The sequence below is a fragment of the Giraffa tippelskirchi genome, chromosome 3, assembly GCF_054371585.1.
Source record: "Giraffa tippelskirchi isolate mGirTip1 chromosome 3, T2T-mGirTip1v1.2.pri, whole genome shotgun sequence".
Taxonomy (NCBI): Eukaryota; Metazoa; Chordata; class Mammalia; order Artiodactyla; family Giraffidae; genus Giraffa; species Giraffa tippelskirchi.
Window position 1 is genome coordinate 186,787,343 of NC_137277.1, and position 19,548 is coordinate 186,806,890.

General features: G+C 39.2%; 1 protein-coding gene and 1 non-coding gene across 31 annotated transcripts in view; one reads left to right on the plus strand and one right to left on the minus strand.

Annotated features, from left to right (window-relative positions):
- Positions 1-19,548, minus strand: part of ZBTB40 (zinc finger and BTB domain containing 40) — a 75,491-nt gene that overhangs the window by 43,326 nt on the left and 12,617 nt on the right. For 14 of the 30 annotated variants that reach the window (XR_014079682.1, XR_014079681.1, XR_014079690.1 and 11 more), the window contains exons 2-3: positions 6,750-6,842; positions 5,057-5,107 (exon numbers count right to left, since the gene is read on the minus strand). The exons of 8 other annotated variants lie outside the window; for them this stretch is intronic. The gene's annotated coding sequence lies outside the window, so the exon portion shown is untranslated. Of the gene's footprint in view, positions 1-2,619; positions 2,780-5,056; positions 5,108-6,749; positions 6,843-19,548 lie in introns of all 30 variants that reach the window. 8 more of the 30 variants (XR_014079685.1, XM_081580624.1, XM_081580635.1 and 5 more) reach the window with 2 other exon arrangements.
- LOC145543986 (small nucleolar RNA snR60/Z15/Z230/Z193/J17) lies at positions 2,702-2,782 on the plus strand. Its single transcript, XR_014081214.1, has one exon. It is a non-coding gene; the product is annotated as a small nucleolar RNA snR60/Z15/Z230/Z193/J17 (small nucleolar RNA).

The following is a 19,548-nucleotide window of genomic DNA, read 5'->3' on the forward strand; positions in this document are numbered from 1 at the left end:
AGGAAAGATATCAAAGAAAAACTGAATAAATGGAGAAATATTCCATGTTCATGGGCAGGAAGACTCAGTGTCAATATGTCAGTTCTTCCTAACTTGATCTATAAATTCAAAACAATCCTAATCAAAATCTCAGCAAGTTATTTTGTGGATATTGACAAACTGATTCTAAAGTGTATATGGAGAGGCAAAAGATCCAGAATAGCCAACTCAATATGAGGGTAGAAGGACAAAGTAGGAGGACTAACACTACTCCGCACTCGGCTTCAATATTTAGCGACCAAGCTACAGTAACCTAAACAGTGTGCGACTGGTCAAAGGGTAGATAAATGGACCCACAAAAATACAGTCAGCTGATCTTTGACAACGGAGCAGAGACAGTGCAATGGAAAAAAGACAGTATTTTCAACAAATGGTGCAGGAACAACCGGATGTCCATATGTGAAAAAAAAAGAATCTATTAAATAGACACAGACCTCATAGCATTCACCAATTTAACTCAAAATGGATCACAGACTTAAATGCAAAAACACAATACTATAAAACCCCTAGAAAATAGCATAGCAGAAAACCTAGATGAACTCAAGTATGGCAATGACTTTTTAGATATACCTCCTAAGCCATGATCCCTGAAAGAGATAACAGATAAGATGGATTTCATTAAACTTAAAGAACTTCTGCTCTGTGAATGATAATCTTAAAAGAATGAGAAGACAAGTCACAGAGCAACAGTCTAAGAGGAAATATCTGCAAAAGACACATCTGTTACAAGGCTATTATCCAAAACATACAAAGAATTCTTAAAACTCAACAATAAAAAATAAACAACCTGATTAAAAAATGGATCGAAGACCTTAACAGACATCCCACCAAGAAAGAGCTACAGATAGCAAGTAAGAATATAAAAAGATGTCTAACTTCATATGTTCTAAGGGAACTGCAAAGAAAACCTATTAGAAACACTACAACCCAAATCACTGACAACACCAAATGCAGGTGAGGATGGATAGTAGCAGGAACCACCATTCATTGCTGGCAAGGATGCAAAACGGTACAGCACTTTGTAAAACGGATTAGGAGTTTCTTATAAAATTAAACATACTCTTATCATACAATCCTACAATTGTGCTCCTTGGTATTTACCCAAACAAACTGAAAACTTACATCCACACAAAAACCTGCACGTAGATGTTTATGGCAGCTTTATTCATAATTGCCAAAACTTGGAAGCAATCAAAATATCTTTTACCAGGTAAATGGATAAACTGTGGTACATCCCAACAATGGAATATGATTCTGTGCAAAAAGAAATGAGCTATCAAGCAATGGAAAGACGTGGAGGAAACTTAAAATGCATATCAGTAAGTGAAAGAATCCAACACAAAAAGGCTACTATATGTATACAACCACATGATATTCTGGAAAACGTAAAATGATGGAGACAGCAGATCAGTGGTTGCCAGTGGTTAGGAGCAGGGGGAATAAACAGGTGAAGCGTGGAGGGTCTTCAGGGCGGAGTAACTAGACTCTGTGAAACTACTATGGTGAATTCATGTGTCAGACACACGCCCAAATCCATAGAATGCAGGAAACCAAAACTGTATCCTAATGCAAACTAAGGACTTCCGGTGATACTCATGTATCCATGCAGGTTCACTGACTGTAACAAACACGTCACTGTGTTTCAGGATGGTGGGAGAAGTTGTGTGGGGACAGGGTTATATGGGAACTCTCTGCACTTTACTCTCAACTTTGCTGTGAACCAAAAGCTGCTCTAAAAAATAAAGTTCTTTTATTTAAAAAATAATTTCCAGTTAGGAATGTAAATTTTTCAGTATTAATCACCCCAAACTGTATGTGGTATCTAACACTGTAGAACATTCATGAATTCATGTAACCTTTTTTAAAGTTTATTCAAAGAGCATCTTGAGAACATCTAGCCATACTGCTTGCGTACAGCCTGTCTGAACATCTGTATTATAAGAACACATACTTTGTAAAGACAGATAAACTGCGGCCTAGGAGCTAACTGACTTGCTGAAATAGTAGCAGCAGGAATAGGACTGGAATATTTCCTGATTCTTGAGGAAAACAGAAAAAAAAAAATCTGTAAGATCTGAAACAGGCAAAAGTAGGAGCTATCTTTAGAAAAAAAGGGAGATAATCCTGAAAATCTGTAAATTATTTTAATATCTGAGAAAAAAAATTCAAAACAGAATTTGATTTGCAAATAACACAAAGCAAAAACTACTAAACATGATGTGGTTTTTCTAAAGGACAAATGATATCAGGAGAATGTGATTTTCTTCCTAAGGCAAGAATAGGCTCTATGGATTATAATAAGTCAAACGTAATGCAGACATTAATCTTTTTAAACAAACATATTAATAAAGAACAAGTTACTGGGATTATATTTTTAGGATAAACTAAAGCTTATTTAAAATGTTGCTTTGGGGGTCATTCTTCTGGTCATTTTTGGTCAGTTTTTCATTAGATTAAAAAATACAGAGAGCCACCAGTGATCCAGAGGGAGGTATTTTGAGCATTAACTACAGGATTTTTGTGGTCAGTTATTTCATATTTTTGTAAACAACTAAATTAGATAAGAAAATAATAGAATACCTGTAACAGAAAAAGCAACTGAGCAGGATTTTAAAAACTGAGCCAAATTATGTCTATTTTAGTGGACACTAAAAACATGGTTATAATACAATGATGAAAACATAGTTCAGCAAACTAACAGTGATGAGCAAATACTGTCTTTCGCTCCTATCTGATGTATCTGGAAAAAAAAAAAAAAACATGGTTATAAACTTGAGCAAGAAAAGGAGAATGGGGATAGTTAAGGCAGAATAAATTCAATGCTGATCAAAGGTTACTTAATGAATATAAGTTGGTAAAGTTGAAAGTTTACTGAGATTAATAGGAATACTAATTAAAGGAAAGACTTTTGGCAAAACGGCACACTGAGCTGATGTAAATGGACCTTTTCCTTTCACTTCACACGCAGAAACGCTGCATAAAACATAATAAAAATGCTTTTAACATATACAGTCAAACTTTAAAAAAAAAAAAAAAAGGGAAATCCCCAGGCACCTAAAATGAAAGTAACATCAAAATCAAAGCTGCAACAGTAAGTGGGATTTGAGACTATGGTGGCCCGTAGGGTTTTAAACTCCAATACAGAACTTAGGCTTGGAGGAGAAAGCACTAATGCTCACAGGGAGACTGGAAATATCGCTTCAGGCAGGTGGAATTTAGGGGAGTTGGAACTGAGATCCTTGCACAAAGCCCAGAGCCTCAAATACCTATTCCTCCTTGATTTGCAGTCTGAAAAATCTCACTGGCTCAGGGAAACGGCAATAAAAGTTGCTAATTATCTGGTTCTTGAGTAGTGGAAAAGGCACTTACAAGAAATCTAAAACGTAAGCCTATGACATAAAGGGTGAAGGATCCAAATTTATATTCTGTATCACACAAGAATCTTTAGCTGAAAAATTAACATAAAATCTGGTCTTTGACATGCAGGAGAAAAAAACCAGAATACTTTCATAACTCAAAGCACAGAGACACACAGGAAAAAAGAAAGATACAGACAGAAAAGAGCTCACTATTACAAACCATATGAGGAAGACCTGAATGTGAAAGGTAAATTTATAAAAGCTACAGTAAAAGACATCAAAGGGTATCTCTGAAGCAGGAGTAGGGAAACTTCTTAAACACTGTCCCAAAAGCTTTTTAAGCCTTTTTTTTTTTTTTAAATGGATTTGACTATATTGATATTAAAGGTTTCTGTCAAAGAACTCTAGTCTATAGACACAATTAACAGACAACGGACAAATGGTAGAACCAGGAGATATTTGCGAAGCTTAAAGACAACAAGGAATTAATTACTAGAATATATAAGAAATTCCTGGAAACCTTCAGTGAAAAAAATTCAATGGGGAGAAAAATGGGCAAATGATGTAACAGCAATTCAGAAGAGAAGCTTACTTAACTGGCTAACAAGTAATAGTAGTTGTTATAATAGCAGTAAAGGCAGTAATATTTATTATACATTCAGGGAGTACTTATTATATTCAGGAATAGGCTTTACATATATTAACTCATTTTATCCTCTTAACAACCTAATGATGCAGATGCTATTATTATTCCCTCTTACTAATGAGGAGACTAAGGTCCAGAGAGGGTAAGTAATTTCTCTAAGGTCTTACAGTAACATATAGTAGAACATAAAATTGAACCCAGGGTAAAACTGGTGGTATATAAATTGATATAGCTAGTCTGGAAAAACCTGCTGCTAATATTTAGTGAAATTTTCTGTGCATATATGCCTTGTGCCCTAAGAATCATATTCCTGGATAGCATTTCCTTCAAAAGTTCTCACATAGGTTCATAAGAAAACATAGCCAGAAAGACCACTGAGCCATTGCTTTTGGTAGCAGGGAAACAGGATGTAAATTAGTCATAATTTAGATGTCAATCACTAAAAGAATTTAGTGATATGCAGATAGATATGTAGAATATATGGGCTTCCCAGGTGGCGCTAGTGGTAAAGAACCCGCCTGCCAACACAGGAGACATAAGAGATGTAGATTTGACCCCTGAGTTGGGAAGATCCCCTGGAGGAAGGCATGGCAATCCATTCCAGTATGCTCGCCTGTAAAATTCCATGGACAGAGGAGCCTGGCAGGCTAGAGTCTATGGGGTCACAAAGAGTCGGACATGACTGAAGTGACTCAGCATGCACACACATGCAGAATATATACTATGCAACAGACAGCATTAGAAAGAAGCCAACAACTATCTATTAGAAAGAAACATGCATGCATCTTCAACACCCAGTTGAGTGAAAAAAATTACAAACAGAACAAGACCTAGGGCATAATATCATGTATGTAAGTCAAAACCACATACTCAAAACAATAAATAAGATAAAGTTACACTGCAGCCAAAGACATCTTATCAAATACATCACAGTGGCTGCTGTGAAGGGGAAGGAACTGGGAGTAGGGGTTGGAGGTGAGGGAAAAAAATAATCAAACAAGAAGAGCCTTACCAAGACAGATAGATGTAGAGTGTCACAGATGAGGAGGATTTCTGTACACCCCTAAAAGGCAAACAATAAAAACAAAAAGTCAGATGAGGAAATGAATTGCCACATGGAAAGACATCACATTACATTACATGGTAAGAGCACAAATGGCATCCCCAAGAACTGAAAATCCTAAAAATTATGGAATACTATGAAAACACTATAAATTGTTTAGTTTTAATAAACAGGCAAAATGAAGGGAAGTCCATAAATAAAGAAAAAGATAATATGAAAAAAGAAAAGGCAGATGTGAAAAAGAACCAAAAGAACTTCTAGGAATAAGTTTAGTCACTGAAATTCATCTATCAATGAATTAAACAGATTAGATAAAGCTAAAGAGAAAATTAGTGATTGGGAAAAGAAGCGTGAGAAAACGACTCAGAAGGTAGCGGAGTTTAAAAAAATCCAACAATCAAAACACAAAAATATGAAAGAGGTTAAAGGACATGGAAAACAGAATATGAATGTTTCACATGCATCTAAATAGGTGTTCCTGGTAGAAATACTGAAGAACATGTGGAAGAAGCAATTTGAATATATAATTTCTGAGAATGTTCAAGAATTAAAGTCAGATGTGAGTCTTTAGGATAAAAACTTGAAAATATCAACAACGCTGAGAAAAAGAAATTGTAAGCAAACCAAAAGAAAAGATTATTAACAAGAGTGACAAGTTGACTGATACAGACTTCTCATTAATAACAACAGATATCAGAATAAAATGGAGTTAACAGTTTCAAATACTAAGGAAAATAACAATTAACCATGTATCTATAAACAGATTGAACTAAAGTCACCTTCAAAGATAAGAGGTTCAGAGACTACCATTGAAAGAATTACTGTAAGAAGGAAACCGAACCAGAAAGAAGGTACAGAATTTAAGACAAAACACCAAATAGCAAAGAAATTTCTGAACATATTCTTTAGCCACTAAAAAAATTAAAATCAGAAAATAACACCGAGTATGTGAGGATGTGGAATGACTAGAATTCGTATACATTACAGGTGAAAGTACAAAATGTTACAACTGCGTTGAAGAACTGTGTGGAGGTTTCTTATAATAAAGGTTTAACCACTGATACAAGCAATGGCATGGATAAATCCTAAAGGTAGTATGTTAAATCAAAGAAGCCAGGCATAAAAGGGTACATATATATGACCCAATCTATAGGAAACAGACATAGAGGCAAAACTGATCCACAGTGATAGAAACCAGACAGCAGTTGTAGAGGTTGTGGGGGAAGAGAATTAAACAGGAAGAGACACAAGGAAACTTACTCAGGGAATGGAAATGTTCTATGTCTTATTTTGGATGGTGGTTAAAGAGCACGTATTGGTCAAAAACTCTTCAAGTAGAATTCATCGTACTGTGTGTTAATTATATCTCAACAAAAAAGAAATTAAGAAATGTGTTGGTATACCTAACATATACCAGCTATTTTAAAATGGACAGGGAAGGGGAGGTTCAAAATGAAGTAGAGTAATGACAACCACAGCAGCCACCACTTCCTGAATGCTTCTCATGTGCCAGGTGCTGTTCTGAATGCCTTGCATCTATTAACTCAGTTAATCTTGTCAACAACTCTGTAAAGTAGGTACTCTTTATCATCCTCATTTTACATATAAGAAAACTGTGGCACAGGGAGGTTATATAACTTACCTAAGGTCACACAACCAGCGTGCGGCAGACCTGGGCTCCAAACTCAGGCAGTCTGGCTCTGAGGTCTACATTCATAAAAATCCACAGTCCTCTCTGAAATGAAGAACCAGCAAGAGCACGGAAGATGAGAGGAGAAGAATAAGAGTTAGACTGTTCTCAGGGTCCAGGGGGTGATGAGGGACTTTAGCCCTGGGCTTGAGTGAAGGAAATAAGGGGATAAAACCTGAACAAATATTTGCAAATAAGAGATGTAAAAATGAATTAAGAAAATGTGATTACTACAATAGTAAGTGGGCTTCCTCCGTGGCTCAGTGGTAAAGAATCCGCCTGCAATGCAGGAGACCGAGTTTCAATCCCTGGGTTGGGAAGATTCCCCTGGAGGAGGGAATGGCATCCCACTCCGTTATTCTTGCCTGGAGAATCCCATGGACAGAGGAGCCCAGTGGGCTACAGACCACAGGGTCTTGAAGAGTCGGACACAAGTGAAACGACCAAGTACACACAACAGCAAGTCGAAAAAGGGGGAAAGAATGGCAAAGAAAGTGTGGCAAATAGAAAGCAACTTAAGATGGCAGGAATAAGTTCAAATGTATCAGTAATCACAATAAAGCAGCAGGTTAAACTTTCTTGTTAATGGCAGAGAGATTTTCTGACTGGATTCTTTAAAAAGAACAGCTTTATGGTGCTTGTAAGAGAATTAACGTGTGGGTGTGTTTACACTTAAAACAGTGCCTAGCACACAGTAAAGACTACATGTGTTAGCTGTGTTATTATTAGCAAGACAGACCGATTTTTCTTCATTAAATAGTTTTGAAACTACCCATCTGACATGACAGCTAAAGTAGGTATCTGTACATAAACAATTAAACTATATAATCTTTGTAGATCCCTTTCAAGTATAGAATACTGTTATTAAATAAATGCAACATATAATCATCAGGGATACACTAGCGATTTGGGGGCAACTGAAATGTACTATAAAGACAGGCTAAACTATATTGTCAACCTCACAACTAAAGTGTAAAAGCCTTTAACATAGATTTTACTGCTTCCTCCTGACTCCGTTTGCAAGGGAAGTTAAATGGAGGGGAGAGAATATAGCACTAAATATAATGTCATGAAAGTGCGGTTTTCAGAGTTAAGAAACTACAGTGGAACACAGTATGTTGAACTGTTTAAGTGAAGTCTTATAGATTCCTACATAGAGGCAACCTAAGTTATGCTATTAAGCACTTACTGAAATTGCTAGGCTTTGGAAAATTGTCAGAGGTCCCAAGGGAAGAACGTTTAAGCAACAAAAGAGCACCAGAGAGATGGATGTTACTCAAAGGAACAATACTAAAGCCTCAAGAAAAGACTGTACTGATATAGAAGATACTTAGAAAGAAAACACTTAATTGGCTGAACCAAGTGCTGCATAATGACCCAAAACACAAATGGGAATTCAACACAAAGTGGAAACTAGGCCAGCTTTCTAAAAGAAGCACAAAGAGTATTTATTTATTTATTTCAATTTTTATTCTGTCTACTTCCAGAAAGGATTTCAAAGTTTGAGAATTCTTTAAGTTACAAAGAAACAACAGTCACAAACACAGGAAAAAAAAAACGACAACTGAAAGAACACAAGTGAGAAGGAAGTTAGAGCTGGTAAGAAGCATGGACTCCCTTCAATGGACAAGAAGGAGCATGACACTAACGGGGGTTCCCCAGTGGCTCCATGGCTAAGACGCCAGGCTCCCAACGCAGGGGCCCTTGGGTTCGATCTCTGGCCAGGAAATTAGAGCCCATATGCCGCAGCTAAGACCTGGTGCAGCCAACTAAGCAAACATTAAAAAAAAAAAATGAAGAAGTAATATAACACTAAAGACTTACAGTCTCGATATACATCATTTAATTAAAGCAGATGTTCTGAAATCCACAACGGATGGCAATGTCCTTAGTGAGACACTCAAACCAAGGCCTCTGCTGCCACTACTGGAGGGGAAAAGACTCTTCTGGGGGCCTCAGGAACTGGACATGCCATTCCCCAATTCACTGTATTTATTTCTCGGTAAGTCTTCAGCCAGAAATACATGTGTCAACCAACAACTATTTATGGGTCAATTGCCTACCATTTACTCAGCCCACTGTTAGGTGCCATGTGGAAGCCAAGTGAAATATAAAACAAGGTCCTTGTCCACAGTGAGTTTGTAATAAAGTTGACAGCTTATTTCGACTGGAATGACTGAAAACAGAAGTCTTAAAAAGACTCAATCCACCAGAGACAAGAAGAGGGAAAGAAAGAAGAGAGAAGAGAGAGGGAAAAAAAAACAGATTGATCTGAGTGGAAAGGAAAAGGGAGGGCTGGAGTTGGTAAATGCAAGTTAGGTACAATTTCAACAGGCAAGGGTGAAAGGGAGGGACAATATTCTGGGATCATGCGTGTGTACAGGCAACCGGCACTGCACCCACTGGAAAGGCCTCCAGTGAGTCGTTGTCATCATTAGGACCCGAGCCAGGGTGGGTCTCCACCTGTGAGAGGAACTGTGGAGCACTAGACTGCCTAGGAGAGGGAGGCCGGAGAATGAGCAGGGGAACTTAACTCGCACTGAGGGAGGAGCTTCTGAAATAGAAACAGCACAGTGAAAGCAGAGCTCTTCAGTGACAGACGGCATAGTCTAATAGGGAACAGTGACCACCCATGGGAAGGAAGACCACGGATCGTATATATACTGTCTAACAGCAAACAAAGTTCCACGGAGCACAAGTTGGACCCACCTCTGCCTAGATTTCTGTATCCCAATACCCAAGAAAGAAAAGCCATTCTAAGACTTGATCAAGGTCCTACATTCTGGTTCTCCTAACAGTTCTCCACTCTCTTTGGGGCACAGCTTTCTCATGGTCTGAGATCTCTCTCTTTGGTCTGGCTCAAAGCAACCTTATCTGTCTAAAGTTCTGTTTTTACTGTTGCTATTGATAATCCCATCTCCAGAACAAAATCTTTACTTCTGTCTCGATTTCTGGGCTCTGCTGGAACCAGAGAGCTGGAAAGGGACCCTGGAGAGCCCTATTTATTGCTTTCAGCAAACAGAAGTTCATTACTTTATCTATCACACACTCTTGTTGCACGACCAAATAACCTTAGTTCAATCCCTCCCCTTTCTAATGCAGGAAACTGAGGTCCTGGGAGGCTGAGTTGCTCTTTGATCCAAGTCAGCTTGAACCCCATGGCTATTTAGTATCTCACAAACAACCAGAGTCAGGTGAAATAACAGGCACTCTCAACATAATTAGAGCAAAGATCACACATTCAGAGACAAGAAATGGGGCATTTGTTACACACAAAAAGATGATTTAAAATGTAAGGTATCTAAGGAATCAGCTAAGTTAAAAGAAAACCACTAGCAATTATTTCTGAGAACGCAAGTAGGATTGGAGAGGTTACGAAAGGGTGACCGTAGCTTTTAGCGGGCCCACATTTCTCGAGTTCAAAAGCAGCTGTCATTTGGTCTCTTCTTACACTGAGGGCCTGAAAGGCAGCAGGATATAGTGTAAGGGATGGAGATCTTATATTTGATACTCCTGGGCTCTTGACAGTACCTTTTTATATGTATTGCCATTGTTGTTTCTAATATTATCATCACTAGCATCATCAATCCATCCGAAACGCTAGTCTACGACTGTTCCAACCTTTCGGCTTCGTAGCAATGCCTGAATGGCCTGTGTGCTTTCCTAAGGCACAATCTGGTTATTGGGAGATCCAGGTGTGGATTTGGAACAGCTCTGAAGAACTGCAGTACAGCAAGTCCCCTACAATTGAATGAGTTCCATTCCAAGAGCATGTTCATAAGTCCAATTTGTAAGTCCAACAAAGTTAGCCCAGGTACCCAGCTAACACAACTGGCTATAATAGAACTGTACTGTAATAGGTTTATAATACTTCTCATACAAATAATACACAACAAACACAAAAAATAAAACATTTTTAACCTTGCAGTACCTTGAAAAGTACAGTAGTACTGTACAACAGCTGGCATACAGGGCACGTTTGCATCTTTGAAAGTTTGAACCTTGAAGGTTCGAGTGTAGGGGATTTACTGTCCTGAAGATTCTCAAGCAGCTGAATCAGGCCTAAGATTCACCTTTGGGGATTTGGGAGGCTGTCTAGTGAGCTCTATGGTACATACCAAGCAGGGATAGTATTTTGTTATCTACTGGGATTTATACCTCAGCACTCCATTTATCTTTGTTTTACAGATGCAGACTAAGGCTCAGGGGTGTCAAATGGCTTGTTGAGGGCCACACAGCTAACAATGGGCATAAATGAGCCCAGGTCTCTTGAGAAGAACTATGCTCAAGACATAGTTCTTTTCTCTATAATGTGAAGGCCTCACTGGAGGCCAAGACTTCACTACCACTTCTGCAGATTACTCTCTCTTCTAAGAGCTCAGTGGCCATTAAGAAGTATAGCTATCAACTCTTGGTTACTTAACAAGGATACTTATAGTAGCGCCCTGAGGGGAACTGGTTAGTGAGCCATCCACAACCACTGGCCCGTCAGCTCAGGAGACCACAGTCTCTAAATTACCAATACATGTCTCATGAATAGAGTTAGCTCTGATGCTACCTGCTCTCTCTTTTCATATTCTATCAAATTTCACAAGGATATTATTTATCAAATAACCACAAATAAGAGCTGCTACTAAAGTACCTTACTATGTTTCTAAGCATGTTTTACATGTTACCCTCTTTAATACTAATAACCCAGCAAGATAGTTAAAGCCAATTTACAATTAAGTTCCAATAGCTGAGAGGTTAAGGAACAGGGCCAAATCAGTAGAAGAATTGAAATTTTAATCCAATCTGCCTCAGCTTTTTAAAAGCTCATGCCCTTCTACCCACTAGAACAGTCTCTCAAACTTCAATGTTCATAAGAACCACCTGGGGTCTTGCCAAAAAAAAGATTCTGATCCAGAAGGCCTAGGATGGGATCTGAATTCTGAATTTCTAATAAGCTCTGAGTTGATTCAGATGTTGTTTGTCCAAGGAACCTTCTCTGACTAGCAAAGCACTATACAACACTCTTCTCAAATCACATTTTTTCACATCTAGTTATTATCAAATATGTTTACACAACCCTTCACCCCTAAAGAGTTCTAAGTCATCCTCAAAACCTTCCCTTTTGCACCTGCCCTTTTCTCCAGTCAGAACAGCTCTAAGAACAAAACCTGCAAAATACGGAAGATTCTAACAACCTTAGGTGAATAGCTCTGTGGCCTGGAACCAACCCAAACTCCTTTAGAATGCATCCTAGCGACCTGGACTTCCAGGGATAGACAAGCTTCCTTGGCTGCTGCCAAAGTAAATGGAAGTCAAATTGCTCCTGATCTAGAGTGAAGTGGTCAGCTGAACCTGGCTAAGCCTTGTCCTGGGGTGGCACAGCCAATCCATAACTTCAAGCTGAACTGGACAGAGTGAACAGTTCTGGGCTCAGGACACCGTGTGTGACCTACTGTGACATTTCCATTCTAACTACTATGCCCATCTGTCTTCCTCCAATGAACCAGACAACTTTGCTTGTCTTCCATGGCCTTCTACTCAAATCCCCTGAAAGCTGTTATCAAACAGCATTTCAAGGCCTATATTTTCCTTTATGGTATAAAGTCTAAAGATTGAGGCTTAATAATCTGTGCTGCCTTGACATCTGGTAAAATCAGAAGGGCCTCAAATGTCCTAACCACAAATTCCAATACCCATTCTGCTCCCGTGGACAAGGTCCCCTAGCTAAACAATCTTCCTTATCAGAGAGGGCAGGTACTGTTTCTGTTTATTCCTGGGCAGTGGGTTTCAGTTCCCTGCCAGCCCCCAAAATTACTTAAACAAGCCAATCACATCCTCTGGCATAACCGAGAAGACATCCACTGTTTTTTGATACTTACAAGCCTGCCTCCCACAGCCCTCGGTTGTTCGCTCTGCTCCTGAGTACACCCGCTGTGTCCTCCCTGGGCTGTTAGTATAAGTGACTTATAAACTGCTGTCAGCCTCATCTGCCAGGGTCCACTGTTGTGTGCTCAGCCATCCACATAACCCTAGGATAGGAATCCCTCCCTCCTCACCAGGGTGAAGAGGAAGTGATTAAACCATTTTTTTTTTTTTATTTTGCCCAATCCACTGGTCTCTGCTTTTTCCTATCCCTGAATCCCTTAAGTGCCTTTGGCAAGGTCCTCAACTGCTCTATGACGATAATGATGCTCAGCATTTGTTCTAAGCTCTGTCCACAGACTTTCCCACTTAATCCCCCTAACATCCCTCTGAGGTAGATCTCATTATTATCCCTAATACACAGATGAAACTAAACTACCCAACAAGGTTATGCAAGACCTTGTCCAAGACCATACAGGTCTGAGCAGAGTTCAAACGCAGATCTACCTGTTCTTAATTACTACCTTAGTCTTGAGAGGATTTCTGGGCTCAATGCCACCGTTTCTCAACCCCTCTCACAGACAGAGATGTGCGGCTGGAAGGTCCAACAGGATCACCTGAATTTGAGATGTCTTGTCTTTTGGTGATCTCTACTAAAAGATGGATGGAAGTGCGTATCTGGGAAAAAGTGATGTTGGAACAGGCCAGCTGGCTTGCCAGGAAGAGACTGGCAGGGGACTTCCCCTCGATGGTTTGAATTTCATTTACCAAAGGTCTAGTTTGATTATCAACCTCACAGATACAAACACCCTTGGTCTCAAAGTTAATCAGATTTGGGGAGTTTGGATCAGTTCAGTTCAGTTGTTCAGTCATGTCTGATTCTTTGCGACCCTACAGACTGCAGTACGCCAGGCCTCCCTGTCCATCACCAACTCCCAGAGTTTACTCAAACTCATGTCCATCGAGTCGTGATGCCATCCAACCATCTCATTCTCTGTCGTCCCCTTCTCCTCTCGCCTTCAATCTTTCCCAGCATCAGAGTCTTTTCAAATGAGTCAGTTCTTCGCATCAGGTGGCCAAATTATTGGAGTTTCAGATTCAGCATCAGTCCTTCCAATGAATAGTCAGGACTGATTTCCTTTACGATGGGCTGGTTGGATCTCCTTGTTGTCCAAGGGACTCTGAAGAGTCTTCTTCAATACCACAGTTCAAAAGCATCTGAGAGTTTGGATAGCACTGTCTATACTTACAAGAGAAGAAATATAAATCAGAAAGTCAATTTATTAGTTCACTTATTAGTGAAATATGCCTACTCTTTGCAATCATCTGTGAAAGAATTACAGCAGTAAGGTCAAGTATAATGAGAAATCCCAGAAGAAACTGCATCTCTCAAAATTCAGTGGTGGCCTGGTGTATCTGTCTTTGCCATGGAAGTAAATGTGTGGCCCCCAGGCCAGGCAGGTAGAGTCTGAGGGTCAATGTCTACTGCATGGCCACTGACATTCTGTCTTGTCCCTTCCACTATCAAGTTCCTGGTTTCTACCGTGGCTCCAGCCTCTCTTCTGATACAGTTGAACTCAGCTTTGCCTTTGAGGTGACCCTGTGCAGGAATCTAATAGCACTGACCATGAGCTAATTTTTCAGTCTTTTAGAACATGGGCAGTGCCCTCCGGTTGCTCCCACCCACAGGCTTCTCTTCCGATGCTTCAAACCTCTACCCACAGCAGATCAGAACTATTCCTCCTTCAAGGAGCCTATGCCCAAGGAAGTGCTCAACCTCAAACTCATCCACCTTCTAACTTCTATCTGGGTCATCTGCCTTACACTGCTGGACCAGATTCAGTCCTTACTCCCTTTTCCTTGGTCCACTCACCTCCTCCTTCCTCCCATGCACTTTGTTCACCTATTACTCGGCATCCTTTCAGACCACTCTACCACAAATTACTACAACTTAAATATATATGTAAATATATATATAACATAAATGATTCCTGATCAGAAGGATAATAAGAAATCAGAGAATTTTGCAACTAGAATTATCCACAGAGACTATGTAATTCAGCCCTCTCATGTTCCAGATGAAGAAACTGATAGAAATTCAGTGACCTGCCAAGTCATGTTATCCAGGCAATGGTAGGGCTAGAGCCAGGACCTAGGTTTCTGGGCTTTCAAGCTAGCACTTGAACCAAGTACCAAACTCCTAAGTGTATACAACAGGCTCTCAGTGGGGAGGGCTTCCTGTGTATCTGACAAACCGGCAGCCGCTAGTACTAGGTACGTTATTTGGTTTACTATTCTTTTTTCTTTGAATGTTGATTTAAACATCAATCATTGAGAGCTCTAACAATGAGAAAATAATTATTCTCAAGCCACAGAACTGCCCAAAAGTATCTCAGGGAATATCTAACTGCAAATTTCCCAATCCACTGCCAAAGGGAGAACTGTCGGGTGGATTTGTGACTTAACAAAAATAAGAAAACCCAAAAAACAAAAAATTTTTAAGTGACTAAGATATTTAAAAGATATATTAATGAATACTTAACTAAGGTCAGGATGGAGAATGCCTTTCTATGCACACAGGAAACAGAATAAATTTACAAATGATCAATAGATTTGACTACATATAAATGAAAACTTCCCAAAAAATCAGCACCAGCAAAATTAAAACATAAACACTTCATATCACATGAAGTGAAAAATAAGCAGCTAATATTAGAATAGAAAGATGACACAAAAATAAGACAAATCTCAACATTTATATTTCTTAATGGACAAAGAAAAACAGATAATTCACTAAAGAAATAAACAGTTAACAACCCAACAGAAAAGTTCACCCTGATGAACAAAGAAATGCAAATTAAAACATTAATACTATTTAGGGGCAATCAATTTGGAAAAGTTTTGCAATGAGAGTATTTCAGTGGGAAGCAGTGGTTTTAGACCATGGACTCTGATTTAGACTTTGGTTTGAAGCCTAACTTGGACACTCCATCAGTGATCCTGGGCAAGTCACTTTAATCACTGTGAGCCTCAACATCTTTACAGTTTTGGTGTGAAGATGAAATGAGACAATGCACCTTAAATGTTTTAACAAAGTGCCTGTCAACAGCAGATGTTCAATATGTGTTACTATTATGATAAAAATAATTTTTGCACTCGTAACAGAGGGAAGGGAGCAATGAGGCAAGTACCCATACAGTGCTGATGGAAGTATAAACTGGTAAAAATCTTTTAGGGATGTAATCTAGTAAGTAACCTGCTCATCTAAAGCTATAAAAACTGTCCTTGGAGAGAGACAAGAGCATTTGGGGAGACTGGGGAGAATATACTTTGCGTGCATTGTCTGACTGTTTTACCAGGACGTGTTTTACAGAATGTATCTGTAATATAAACCAGCTGTATAATTACAGATTAAAAAAAAAGAATGAGTCTCATGATATTAGAGGAAAAAAGGTTTTTTTAATGTTTATTCCTTTAGACCTACTTCTAGGAATCTATCTATAAAGACATACTTAACAATTGGAGATATAATAAAATATTTATGCAGAGCAATAGATTTAATGGTAAAGAAACTAGAAACTCAGATGTATGAGATTTTTAAAATAAATATGGTATACAGACATACTATGGAATATTATGCAGCCATTAAAAATCAGGCTCTGTATATGATACCTATAGATAGCATAAGTAATCAAAGGAAACATAAATTGGACTTCATCAAATTTAAAAACTTTTGTAAATCAAAGGGCACCAGCATGAAAGTAAAAAGACAACCCACAAAATAGGAACAAATATTCTCAAACCATATATCTGATAAGGGTCTGGTAGCCAGAATATATAAACATAGTATATCAGAACAAAGTATCCAGAACTCATAACAACTCAACAATAAGAGGACAAATAAGCCAATTTTAAAATGGGCAAAGGATTTACATAGAAATCTCTCCAAAGAAGATATACAAAATGGCAAATAAACACATGAAAAGATGCCCCACATCAGTAGTCACAGAGGAAATGCCAATCAAAACCACAATGAGACATCACTCCACACCTACTAGGATGCCATAATAAAACAAACAAACAGAAAATATAAGCTTTGCTGAAGATATGAAGAAACTGTGAACCTTCCACACTGCTGGCAGGAATGTAAACGGGTGCTGCCACTGTGAAAAACAGTTTGACAGTTTCTCAAAAAGTTAAATACATAGTTACCACATGACCTAGCAATTCCACTCCTAGGTATATACCCAAGAGAAATGAAAATATATGTCTACACAAAAACTTGTACACTAATTTTCACTGTAGCATTATATGTAACAGCCAAAAAGTGGAAACAACTCAAGCGTCCATCAACTGATAAATAAAATGTATAGTTATACAATGGAATATTATTCAGTCATTAAAAGGAATGGAATACTCACAGAGCTACAAACAGGGGTAAACCTTGAAAAGCTTATGCTAAGTTAAAGAAGCCAGACACAAAAGGCCACCCAGAGCACAATCCCGTTTATATAAAACGTCTAGAAGAGGCAAATCCACAGAGATAGCAAGTAGACTAGAGATTGCTGGAGGCTGGGAGGGGGAGGGATTGGGGAGTGAATGCTAATGGGTGTGGGGGTTCTTTTGGAGTGATGAAAATTATCTAGAATTAGAAAGTGGTGATGGTTACACAGGCTTTGAATTGTATACTTTAAGACAGTAAATTGTACGGTATGTGAATTATATCTAAATAAATTTTTTAAATTAGGCTCTTGAAGATTTTTAATAACATGGTGAAATGCTTTCAATGTACTAAAAGGGAAAAAAGCAGCATGCAACTGTATATACAATTCCAATGTGGTTTTAAAATATATGTAAATGCATATATACATATGCATTAAAAAAGACAAAATATATTAAAACGCCAACAGTGGTTGTCCCTAGGTAGTGTCACTATGGGGGACTTATTTTCTTCTTCATATAGTTCAAATTTTTCTACAGTAAACATAAATTATTTTTATAATCTGCAAATTAAAAAACCCAGGTATGTTTGCCCAGCTTCAAAGCTAGTGTCATTTCCAACACACTATACACTCGGAGAAGGCAATGGCACCCCACTCCAGTACTCTTGCCTGGAAAATCCCATGGACGGAGGAGCCTCGTAGGCTATAGTCCATGGAGTCGCTAAGAGTCGGACACGACTGAGCGACTTCACTTTCACTTTTCCCTTTCATGCGCTGGAGAAGGAAATGGCAACCCACTCCAGTATTCTTGCCTGGAGAATCCCAGGGACGGCAGAGCCTGGTGGGCTGCCGTCTATGGGGTTGCACAGAGTCAGACACGACTGAAGTGACTTAGCAGGTAGCAGCATACACTCATTAGATATTTATTTGTCTCCTACCAGGTACCAGGACTTTCCTGGTGGTTCAGTGGTAGAGGATTCCCCTGTCAATGCAGGAGCCATGGGTTCAATCCCTGGGTTGGGAAGATGCCCCTGGAGCAGGGCATGGCAATCCATTCCAGTATTCTTGCCTGGGAAATCCCATGGACAGAGGAGCCCAGTGGGCTACAGTCTATGGGGTTGCAAAGAGTCAGGCATGACTGAACAACTAAACATCTACAACAACAACCATCATGTACCAAGCAAAGTTAAATAAGATAAAATCAGTGCCCACAAGGAATTTACATGTCTAGTGTGGGGTTTGAGCCCAAGTCCATGGACTAGGAAGGCGAAGATGCATCCATAGGTTCTTTAAATTACCTGACACATATTGTTCAACTGCACACTTTCTGAGAGACGATCATGAGCAGCAGTGTAGCTGACTGGTTAAAGGCTGGAGGTAGAGTCAGACTACCTGGGTGTGAAGCCTGAATGCCCAGTTACAAACTGTGTGATCTTGGGAAAATCACCTAAACTCCATGAGGCACAGTTTCCTCATTTACAAAATAGTGGTAATAACAGTACCTCTCTCACTGGGTTGTTGGAAGATCAAAAGAATTAACACAGCTAAAGCACTGGCATTATATGCTGGGGACATAGTAAGTGCTCAGTAAATTAACTAGCTGCTGGCTGCCAGCATCAGCTTCATTGTCAGCATCACTACCACCACCTCACCACCATACTCTCAAGGAGGTAGAGACACAGTAGACTAAGGACCACTAGAAAGGTTGTTTTCCACATCTCAAAACTGGCATCTGTTTCTTGATAAAGCCCATAATAACTATTACATTCAACTAATTTCTTTTTCCAGATTCTCTCAATCTCTAATGAAACTCTTTTTTTGAGATGCTCTGCAAAATACAACTTCCAACTGTTCGGCATAACAAACTGCTTGTGTCTGCTTATCTTTTGTCTAATTCATAGAAACAAGCAATTTTTTCAAGGCTATTGTAGTGGAAGGTGGCTTTGAGAAGCTTATCTGCCTTTCCCCTGCCTTTCTGGGCCATGCTGCTCTGATCCAGTAGTTCGCCCAAGATGACTCTTCTCAGGCCAAACTGCAAAATCTCCCAAGCAACATATTCATCTAATGAGTGACTGGGGATTGTGACTGCATTACATCTAATGCCGGCCCTTCCATCCTGCAGAGTCTCAACAAGCAATCACCACTTCACTGCTTTCACATCCAACCTCTTAGGTGTTACAAAGGACCCTTGGCTCTGTCACTGTACTTTTACCTTGATCTGAAAATGTGGATGAGTTCTGAGTTTTTTGCCAATGTGATTATGAGAATACACTTTTCTGCAGTAGGGAGTAAGTCTGGACCACTTAGGAGCAAATTTCAAATTCAAAGATACCCATCTAATGTAAAAGAAAAGACCTCAGGCAGCTAAAGAACACCAAAATAGTCTGTGTGACTCCAGAGGCTGTGTTTACCAGTAAAGGTTTGGGGCACAGTCTGTAGAGACAGACAGCTTGCCC